Source organism: Metopolophium dirhodum, chromosome 1 (genome assembly GCF_019925205.1).
Source record: "Metopolophium dirhodum isolate CAU chromosome 1, ASM1992520v1, whole genome shotgun sequence".
NCBI classification, from domain to species: Eukaryota; Metazoa; Arthropoda; class Insecta; order Hemiptera; family Aphididae; genus Metopolophium; species Metopolophium dirhodum.
In genome coordinates, this window is record NC_083560.1 from 110,761,295 (window position 1) to 110,773,210 (window position 11,916).

The 11,916-nt window shown below is 35.4% G+C and overlaps 1 pseudogene; it reads left to right on the plus strand.

The window, feature by feature from the left end:
- Nucleotides 1-9,581, plus strand: part of LOC132950360 (zinc finger protein 271-like) — a 45,860-nt pseudogene extending 36,279 nt beyond the window's left edge.
- The last annotated feature ends 2,335 nt before the right edge of the window (nucleotides 9,582-11,916 follow it).

Genomic DNA, 11,916 nt, shown 5'->3' on the forward strand with positions numbered 1-11,916 from the left:
TATACTATTTAGTATTATATTAATATTATTATTATAGACTATGTAATATGTAGGTATATAAATATTAAATGAACATAATTTACTACCAACTTTTATTGTATTACATTTTTTTTTGTTATTATTATTTTGGCATTATAATATAAATATTTTTAAACCATAATTTTATTTCTAATTAAATATTGTTTTTCGGTAAATGTTAATATACCTATTATTAAATTAAATTCACTTATAAAGTTATAATATATACTTCTAAGGTGGGCCCAGGGCCCCCACATTCCTAAATCCGGCCTTGAATATATCATGTATAGTTTTAGATATCAAACGAATCTACGATGTGCGTCGAGTATAATTCTGTACCATGTTTTTGTATACATCGATTGAATTATACCTACCCTGCAATTACAAATGTATACCATGACAACAATTATGTCACAATTTTTAGCAGCAACGAAATGTACAAAAAAGAGATAATAAATTGAATATTATAAAAAATGATGTAAGCACTTATATTTATATTATTTACGTTATTTATATATTGTTCGTAACAAATGACGTTAAGTTTGCATAATAACGCTGTAACGGTAAAACGAGAACGAAAAAGATCTCTCTGTGCTGCAGCGTGTTTCTTTTCCTTTTTATTATTAAAAAAAACAGAAGTCAATTTTTTTCCCCTTTGAATTATCCATTAGAATATATCGATTTAGAGTCGATAAGATAATATTAATAAATAGGCAGGTGTACCTAAAATACTATAATATCGTATATAGTAAAGCGTTATCGTTGAAAATGTATTTATTATCCGGTTCGTTCAACATGATCGTGTCTGGAAATTAAACGTTTTATTTTTTTTTATACGTTGTCGGCAGCGGATTAAAAAGAATACATTTTATTGATGATAAGTGATATCCTATAAAGGATAATATATGTCGAGAAAAGAGTGCAGAAGTATAAAAAAAAGTAAAAAACCGTTTTCTATTTTCCAAATGTGCGTTTCGATCTTATACGTATGCATTTATATATATATATAAATAAAAGGGTGGATGTATGTGTGTAGGTGAGAAGAAGGGCCATTGTGTTAGAATAGCAACAAAAGCTCCGAACGTTATATTTCACACGCACCCGTATCTGAAAACCCCGCTGCGCCTCTCCGGCAACAACACTACTACCACATCCGGGGTTAAATCCTTGAAATTTATACCAGCAGGTTAAAACAGAATATAAAAGGCAATGGCCGCGCGCGCACGAAGCTTTCACGGAATATTGGCCATTTTCTTTGTACGGCTATTGGAGGCGAACTACGCTGCAGCAGCTGCAGAGTGGAGGACGGTCATTAATTTTATTTATGGACTTTAAGGACTGTAGCAGTTTAAATGGCATAAAAAACCTGACGTTATTTCTCCGATACGGGTGAAAAAAAATATATAAAAAAATATATATATATATATAAAAATAAAAGCGAGTTGTGCACACCCACTCAAATATCATACACAAACGTGAAACGTTCGGCCGGCAGCGGTGGCGGCTATGCGATAAACGCCCTTCGGTTACTTTCCGAAATGGCATTCGACTTTTTTTTTCGTGTTTCATCCTATCGTTTTCGTCTGCGAATTCGCCGTTTAGGTATCATCGGGCACGCCCAAATATTATATTGTAACAAAACTAGTAATAATATATTTTGAGATCTGTTGGGTGCAGTAGTTAGGCATGGTACGTTTTGTGATCTTCTTCGTTGCGCAGCGGTCAAAAGAAGTTATGTCTTTGTCAAAATCAAACTTTAACTCATTTGAGAAAAACAAACTATTTGGTGTAATTTTTGATACCAATAACAAGACTAACCTTTTATAGTTGGCGGGCCAATTTACATTTTCATAAATACGCTGGGGGCAGCCAAAAGAAAAAAAATCTCTGACCACCAAGCTTGGGCTTGTCTTCTCCATGCCCCCTCCCAAATTAGCGCCAATGCCTTATTTTCAGGGCTTGAAACCTATTAAAAAAATGTCAGTTTTGGTTTCGTTTTTGTTTACCGGTTCACAATTTTTTCGGCTTTGTTTTTGGATTTAATACCGGTTTTCAATATTTTTCGGTTTCGGGTTTTGATTATAATACTGCAGGTATCCAATTTTTTTCGGTTTCGTTTTTTAACGGTTTATACCGGTTTCTGAAATCGGTTTTGAAAACGGTTTCAAGCCCCGCTTATTTTATATTATCTGAATGCTTAGATTTAATACCAAAACTGTTATGTTGTTGTTTAGTTAGTAAATGAAACTTTAATGACACATGAACTACCTAGCTTGCGTTTGTAAAAACCAGGGGCTGATTTATTTCATAATTATGATAAAATATATTTATGAGAATTTAGTAGATTATTTTTCCAAGCATATTAAAATGGCACATTTGAACATGGGGTATACAATAGTACGAGATGTACCTGTTAGCATACAGTTTAAATACATTTTTTCGAATGGTTTTTCTTAAACCACTCCCAAAGTAATGAGATTTTTGAAAGATTAATATAATCAATTAAAAATGTAACAAATCGTAGTACAATATATCTGATCCTTATATAGGTAGCATTAGTTCAATAACGAAATTCACCCAAAGAAAATATATGTACCCCACAACTGATACCATGTTGTGTACTTGTGTCATGATCAATTTAGTACAAGTTTCTGAAAAAGACTTAATTTGTATTATATATTCACGAATGAATGTAACAGCTAGTGAAGTATGTCTGATAGTGTTTTCAAAGGTACTATACCTTCATAATAATAAAACAGTCGTATTGATATTATTATATTCATATAGAATGGTTTGACCATTCTACACTGGAAAGATACGTCTTATTTATTTACTTCTTAAAAATAAACACCTGTTATATGTCGCTATATATTATCATTATATGTATAATGTATATACTTAGTATTTATAATACTTTTTATCTTTTAGTGCCCAAAGTCCAAATGTTGTGTTGATTTAGGGGCGATGGAGTGAGTTCTGTTGATTTGGGATACGTGAAACAGGTAAAAATGTCAAAATGCGATTCACCGAAATCAACATCTCCGTGTAAGAGCAAAAGCATCCTCGGTTCACTTAAAAACCCATTATATATTAATATATATTATACCTTGTTCAATTATTAGATCATATGATTATTCTTTTTTGTGGAAATAGTTGGTTTTTAGAATGGTTTTTGAATTCCAAAAATACGTTTTTAAAGATGTCATAAAAAAAATGTTTAAAATGTTTTAATGATACATCCTTGATAAATATTAAATAAATGTCTATTATTATTCACTGAAATTATGTTTTACTGTGTTGTAAATGCGGTCTCTTCCACAGTTTCACAATTGAAACTTCATAAAATAAGTATCAATAGTTCAATGTAGATTGTAGGTACCTATATTTCAGATTTATTATCTTTCAGGAGACAACATTATTCTGTTTAACTTTTAATAAAATAAATGACGACTCTTAAACAATTTGTATGATGTTACTTCATAATATAGTTATTCATAGTTATGTTACATTATAGTATAGTTATATAGGCACTAATGTACTACCTTAGTTTATACTTTATTGTATGTTCTAGACTTAAGTAGCCGTATAGTTAAAGTTTAATGAAATAAAATTGATTGGTAAATTTTGTACGCAATTATGTACGATGAACATTAAGAGCGTAAGTCAGCGCATCATTTTTGTTTTCTCTCTCTCTGGCCGAAGCGCAACATAGCCAATTTACGTTTGGCAGATCCAATTGTGTGTTGTTAATTTTAATGATTGAGTAAATTGTCAATGTATAAAGTTAGAGCATGCAAACGTTATAATACCGTTATGATTATAACGTTTAGTTGACAAAAAACGATTGAAATTTGTAAAGGTAATTTATTATAACAGAAAGCGATAATCAAAAATAATTAAATACCGCAAAACAAAACATGACATTTAACTAAATATATTATATACCATTAAGCAAAATATAACGCAAAACGAAATATTTTTAAATCTATTTATTTAAAATGTTTATTGGTTTTGTAAAAACATTTATTTCATGCAAACAATCTAAGATTGATTATATTATATTCTGTATACGGGCCATTACCTACCCGCCTTAGTTATTGTTTTTAAATTTAATAGGTATTAACACTATTTTAAATAACGATAGACGCAAAACTTGTGTAACGTTTTGGTTCTAAATAACGATAAACGCAAAACTTTTATAATGTTTTAATTCTGTATAACGATAAACGCAAAACTTGGATAACGTTTTAATTCTGAATAACGATTAACGCAAAAGTTGAATAACGTTTTAATTCTAAATAACGACAAACGCAAGAATTGTGTAATGTTTTAATTGTGAATAACATAAAACAGAATTTTTTTTTCAAATGCAAGCCCTGCATTTAAAGTTAATAATATCAGCTAAGGAATCTCAAATGCGTTTGTTGATATTTTAATTTGAAGTGAGTTATTACTTATTTAAAATATTATACAATTTTAAAATGCCCATAACATGTTATACGATTAAAAATCAATAAAATAGTGTGCTCTAGATAATATTCTTTACTTGAAATTTGATAGATTAATAATTGATTATTGAATTATTCACTAGTATACAACACAAAATTGGATCTTCTGAACCTGAACAAAAGTTTGCTATGTTGCGTGTTGGTCTGAGTGAAAAAACAAATATGTGTAACATTTTTATTTCAATCACAGAAACAATTTAAAATAGTTTTTATAAAATAAATATGGAAGAAAGTTTGAGGAATATTTTAAGAATTCGTCTACTTAATATATAATATTATTATATACCTAATTACTCATATAATAATATATAGTGCTGACGTGGTGCATCACGGTGAACAATTACAGAGATATTTTTAGTATTTTTTATTTCCCACTATGTGTGTATACGATTCCAAAAATATAAATCAAATAAAAAAATGAATATCTTTTTATTAAAAATCATAGCAGTATAAGTAGGTTTTTAACGTTATTGTAACGTATATGATCGTATCCTATAACTTTTTAAATTTTAAATTATATAATTTATGTGACATAATTTGTGTTTATCAAGCAAATATTGTGATAGGTAGTGGCATTAATTATTATAATGTATTTAAATTTTTATACTTTGAAGTTTGGACGAAAGAAAATTAACAAAAATGAGTTTTATTATTGTGAATTAATTATTGTACGTAAATTGTAATTTATAAAATATATTTCAAAAAAAACTAATTATTTAAAGTGTATATATAAAGTTACCTATATAGATTTATTTTTTAATAAAGTGTGATGTAGATTCGATGGCACGTGAATTCGTTTAAAATACTTGAAGATTACCAAATGTTGGCGCCCTAGCCAACAAAAATCACCATGACTGATCTATGTTATTGTATTAATTGTTCTCACTTCAAATATAACAAAAAAGTAATTTTTGAAAGAAAAATATTCACATTGCTCTTCAACTTAATTCAAAGATTTTGAAATAATACACTGAGTTAGTAATTATAATTTGCAAGAATTTTCAGGGCTATTTTTGAAATTTGCAATTAAAAATTATAGCAGGTATCTGAGATTTTTGGATAGCAGGGCCAACTTCAAGCAGCCCTTCAATATAAAATGTTCTTGAAACTCAGAAATTTGTTTTATAATTGAGCCGGTTAGATTGACTACGGAAATAGTATGGTTATTCGGAGTTCCTTTAGTGTGTGGACTGCTGTTGTCACAGAACTAACAAACATAACATATGGTGTGTAACTTATATATTATGGTAACAATAGTACGTGCAAATGTGTACCCATCTGATTATAATATGTCTATAAGCCTTCTTCTTTATCATTAATACTTATATTTATACTATAACTACTTTACAATATATTACGTTACAGTAATCGGGGAAGTATGAAGAAAATGGCACTTAAAATTTAAGGAAGCCAAATCAATATTCCATAATATCTTATATAAACTTTTAGTACAGAATGAAAATTATTGTCTAAATATTATACATGTCAATGAATATCAAAATACATTTATAATCTATATTTATGTTTATAAAACTTGGTGGTAGATTTAAATTTAATTTTGATAAGGAAAAAAATATAATATGTGAAAATAATTTAGAATCATCTTATCTAGATTTTGCGTTATGATGTAACAACTCGGCACCATTATACATAAAATACCACGCAGTTGTAAAGTGGTCTGGGGAACGATCAGTTAAATATAAGGTGTTCAGGAAGAGTCAAAGCACCCTATAGTAAGTCTCTATTATTTTATTAATAATGATCTCAATTATTAACTTTGTTTTGAATGTATACATATTTTAATCGTTGAACAACAAATATACTGGCTTTATACAAAAAAATAAAAAAAAAATGGTAGCAATCGTTGTTATAATATATGCTATTTAGTATAATAAAGACTAAAAAGTTTAGGCAATGTCATACTTTGACTAGTGTATTATTTATAGAAGTTTAACAAAACAAATGTGACGAGGTTTGTGGTAATTAATATCTAATGATCTCAGAACTCAGTAGCTAGAAAAAGGACTTGTGAAGGCGAGAAAGCGTACCTGGGCGAAGTGTGTGATAAATCGTTAACAAGCTTTAGTCATCTGAGGGCGAACCAGAGGGTAAATACTGCAGAAAAATCATTCGAGTGTGTTGTGTATAATAAGGAATTCACTCAAAATAACCATTTAAAAAAGCACTGGAGGACAAATACTGGAGAAAAACCCTACCTGTGTGACGTGTGCGATAAGTCATTTTTAGATAGCAGCAGTCTAACGGAGCACCGGAGAACTTATACTGGAGAGAAACCGTACATGTGTGACGTGTGCGATAAGTCATTTTCAAATAACAGCAATTTAACAGAGCACCGGAGGACACATACTGGAGAAAAACCGTACCAGTGTGACGTGTGTGATATGTCATTCTCAGTTAGTAGTAGTCTAACGAAGCACCGGAGGACACATACTGGAGAGAAACCGTACATATGTGAAGTATGCGATAAGCCATTTTCAGTTAGCAGTAGTCTAACGAAGCACCAGAGGACACATACTGGAGAAAAACCGTACCAGTGTGACGTGTGCGATAAGTCATTTTCAAATAACAGCAATTTAACGGAGCACCGGAGAACACATACTGGAGAGAAACCGTACCTTTGTGACGTATGTGATATTACTAACCACTGTGTGACGGGGAGTTATAAGACCATTCCCTCGGGGGTTTTTACACCTTTAGCCATATGTCGCGAGGGCGGCTCCTTCACGCCTTTGGGTAACGCGGAAACATCCCTCCGACGGGTTACGTCAGGGCGCCCTGGCGCCAGGCTGGCGGTCCCCCGCCGGCTGCTCTCGTTCGAGATAGATCGGTGGGTTTCGTATAACTGCGTCGGCGAGCGTCAAATAGCTCCCCTTCTACTAAGGCGCTACTCCCGACAGCCCCCGCGAGGCCATCCACATATGTCGCAAACGCGCGGCCGGCGAGTGCGAGCACGCGAGGTACACGCGCGCGTCGGCCGGACGCACGCCACACAGCTCGACGGGCACTGTTACCGTTCGGGCGTTAGCTAGGTCGGGTTTTCAGTCGTCGCCCATGGGATGAGATTGAAGGATCCGTTATCCAGAGTACTCACAACGACTCTTTTCCCACTAGCATCGACACCGGGGCAGTTCTTACGCTGCCGCGATGCGACCTTTTTTGAGTGGTACGGTTTTCTTTTGCCGGGTGCCGTGTCCATACCGAATGCTCGGGTTTGAGTGCTTGTCGGTGAGTGTCCCCCAGCCAGACTTGCACCTTGCACGTGTTCGCACACGAGTTGGTCGGGCCCGTGTGCTCTCGGTCAGGTTCGTGCTAGAAGCACCAGCGCGCTAACGGAGGTCCACGTCTGCTTCCCTCGTCATGCTCTGGCGCCTCTCGCCCAAGCCCACCGGTTTGTCGCAGGTGGTATGATTCCCCCACTTGGGTAGATGGTTCCCGTGCGGAAAAGGAAGGTGCCCTCCATCACCTCGGTCGTCCTTATATGGGGACCCACGTCGGGGGCTTTTGACGTGCCTATCAGGTCTTCCCTTCCTCAGTGCGTTGATACGCCTGGAACACGGTTATTGGTTTTTCTCGTGAGTCCGCGCTCTGCGTTTCGGTCCGCTCCGATCGCTTGCACCTTGAGCACGGAACTTTTTCGTAGCTGACGGTCGGGCAGTCGTCTGTGTAAGCAGATGCTCTGCGATCCTTGAGGACCTGCATATGGCAAGCTGCCCATCTCTGGGGTATACTGTTGGAATGGCTGGTCTGTTGAAAACTGCCTAGCCAGTCCTCTTTTCCTTCATTGATGACCCTTCCCTGTTGCCACCGGTAAGTCTCTGAGACCACCTCCAGGTGCTTCCTATTACCCCGGGAAGCTCGGTTTGGAGATGCGCCCTCCACTGGCGTTGAGGTCGGAACGGGGTCCTCAAGTGGCCCGGGGGTGCGAAGACGCCTTCCGGCCGTTTGTCATCCGCCCAGTCCTGTACCCAGGCAGGACATCGTCAGCCGCGGTCTCAATCCCGCGGCTCTTTTTTGCTCCGCACGATTCTGCACAATCATGAGTGAGCTTTTCGTGAGGGCGCTCGAGGGTGTAGCCTTGTTCGAGCGCCCCCCTGCCTTCCTACCCATTTCAAACCTTTTGTGGCTTAGCGTGTTCTAAACCACCGGGTTGCCACCCTGGAAGGTACAGGTGGCCCAGGGAACTTGGAGGTCCTTGGTCATTTCGTTAGCACCAAGCATGGCCTGCCCCGAGCCCTTGTGATTACAGTTCAGTTAACTCGAAGCTCTAGGGCTAGCTTCGTTAAGACCGTACCCCGCCTGCCCTTTTCCCGGACCAGATTAGTCAGCCAGTTTCTCAACGTGACTCGTCTTGGCGCGGTCGGTAGCAGGTGTGTACTTGTACTGGTCAGTCTACCCGCCTGGCTCGTCGTGACCTGGTTGGGCCGTCCTTGCCAGGCGGGTGAGCGCCAGTAAGTCTTCACGGGGTTACCCTCGATGCCCTTTCAGCAACCTAGGTCAGACCGCTCCGGGGGCCCGCCAGTCCCTCCCCGACCGGCGGGCGCTTCACCCGTAGGGGCGCGGGAACACCGGCCCGGTGTAGCCAGCAGTCCCCCAGACCTGCCCTCGCTCTGCCGCCTTCAGAGTTCTGGTGGCCTCGTGTTGTTTGTAGCGGTCGGTTTCCGCTCAGCAACGGGGGATCCGAGCCCGCCGTCGCCGTCGTCACCGCAGTTTCTTTAGCGGTTCTTACGGCAGCGATGGGCCTTAGCTCCCGTTTCCTCGCTTCCGCCTAACGTTACTAAGATGTTACCTGCCCGTAGGTCAGGTATGTGGTTCCTGACTCCGCCCACTCTTCGGTGATTTCAGTATTACGGTAACAAATTGTGCTTATTTTGACGACATTTTGTGTGCGATAAGTCATTTTCAGATAGCAGCAGTCTAACGAAGCACCAGAGGACTCATACTGGAGAAAAACCCTACCTGTGTGATGTGTGCGATATGTCATTTTCAAATAACAGCAATTTAACGAAGCACCGGAGGACACATACTGGAGAATAACCATGCATGCTCCAACAAACAAAAAAGTATTTGATTTGTCATAACATCCGATGATAGAGCATAACACCAGGGTTTACTGTTTTCCACAGTTATTTATAATAGAAGTTGGTTAGGAATAATATTTTGTGAGTACTACAACGTATTCCGATGATTTAATAATATATGCTAATTCGGAAAAATTAATATAATAAATAGTTTATTGTGTTATAATTTTAGTTTCTGAGTGGATTGATGAATGTTATGTTTTTTCAATAATATATGTCTTTTTAATTTAATAATTTTCTTGTATTTGTCATAACATTTTGGATCAGTAAAAATGCTTCGATCTAAGGAAGGTTTTTGGTAGCAAATGGTTTTTACATGCTACTTAGAGTTCAAAAGTAAAAATATAGGGGAGTTCTCTCAATTGTATAGTTAGTAGGAGTAAGGTAATTTGTCATTGAGTAGCTTATTGTAATAGATATGTGAAATTTGATGATTTCATTGATAAATCATCGAATACCTACGAAAAACTTTTCTGATGCAGCTATATGTGTAAGACTAAATTTCGAAGTATATTCCATTTCTATTTCAATTTCTATTAATTGTTGTAAAATCGATGTAGCAATCATTTTTAGAATATTATAATAATTAATAAACAACCGTAAATTCTATCATTAAAAATAGTACAAGTAAGTAGTGTGTCGTCATTATGAAGACGTATAGATCAGCTTAATCGTCAAATCGACGCACTACTTAATACTTATAGGCATGCTAGAAAAACACAAGATGCATTTTTCTTGACCTGGCTGAGTGCGCGATTGTTAACGAATTATAGGAAAAGGCCCTCCAGTGTGAATTGTTCTTCCTGTTATTTCAGTACATACATACGTAAGAATTATGTCTTTTTTTATTTATTATCATTAGTTGTTAAAATCATAGAGGTTAATTGTTATTTTAAATCATAACATAGTAATACAGTTTGTTGAATTATTTTTTTCCAACATTAATTAATGTTTTGATTATGAATTATTATTATTATTACATTGATAACAATATAAATTGTTCTTACTACAATTAAAAAATATTGAAAATAAACAATTTCTCTTTATTAAATGAATTGTTAAAATACTGTACAAAATAAAATCCATTATTTTACTGTACGGGATTTAACTTTTGATTTGAATGTATAAACTTTTGGTTTTTGGGAGTGCTTGTTTATCGTCATGGCTTTACGGACATGGGGAAATCGAGTTTGCACGTGTTTTTGAGCGTATACAAATTTTTTTTTTTTGGTCGAACAACATTTTACAATATATAAAACATAATACTGAATAATTTCGGAATTTGAATGCATAAATTAAGAGCTAGGATAACTCATTTTGATCTTTCGTGAATTACAAACCAAATCAACGTAAGTAAACTGTAACGTGGACAGGGGGTGGATCAGTGAAATATTAGGTAGGTATCTAGAGAGAGAGAGGTAGCTATGCTACCTTGACAATATTGGATATAATTACCGTAGCTAGTAGCCGATAAATAAAATAATCTTAAATATATTATTTAAATAACCTATTTATTTAATTAGTTATGGGGTTATACGATTGTATTGCCTACTAAATATAGTAAATACTTACAAACAATATTACAAAGAAGGTAAATAATAATAAACAAACAAACTACGATTACGGGTCACGGAAAAATATTAAAATATTATCGTAGATTGCGATATGAACACGAACATTTCCATCGTTAAAATTCAGTAACTACGTGTATAGGTTTATTTAATTTAACAACTTATTAATTATGTAAGTCTGCGGTCTGCATACACTGCGGTGTTGCCGTTCGTCGAAAACATTTTCAAACATTATAAATTAGCGTTTTGGGTTGAAATGAGGGATGCAAATAATTAAGAATTCAGGGAAACTCGTCGTTGCACGCAAGTCGCAGGAACATTACGGCGGATCAGACATATCAGCATCGAATAGGTACAACTGTACACATAAATATATAATTTGATTGTGCTAATTTGTTATTAAGAGGACGTTATATACACTTGTGTATTTGTATATTGTACCCACACACACACAGAGTTGTGCTCTGATTTGTTTCTCTCTGTCCGCGACGTGCGCCAAACCTATAAATCGATATAGGGCATGTGACGTGTACAATACCGAGTAAACGATATTATACTGGTTTGTCAATTTTATTGTTGTCATAATAAATATAATAATAATAAATGACAGTGAGACAGAGAATTATCTAATTCAAATACGTACAAAATCGTGGTATAGTAACATATTTTGTAAGATTTGAGATGTATTATGAAAAATCTGACTGGGGGATGGGCCAAAAA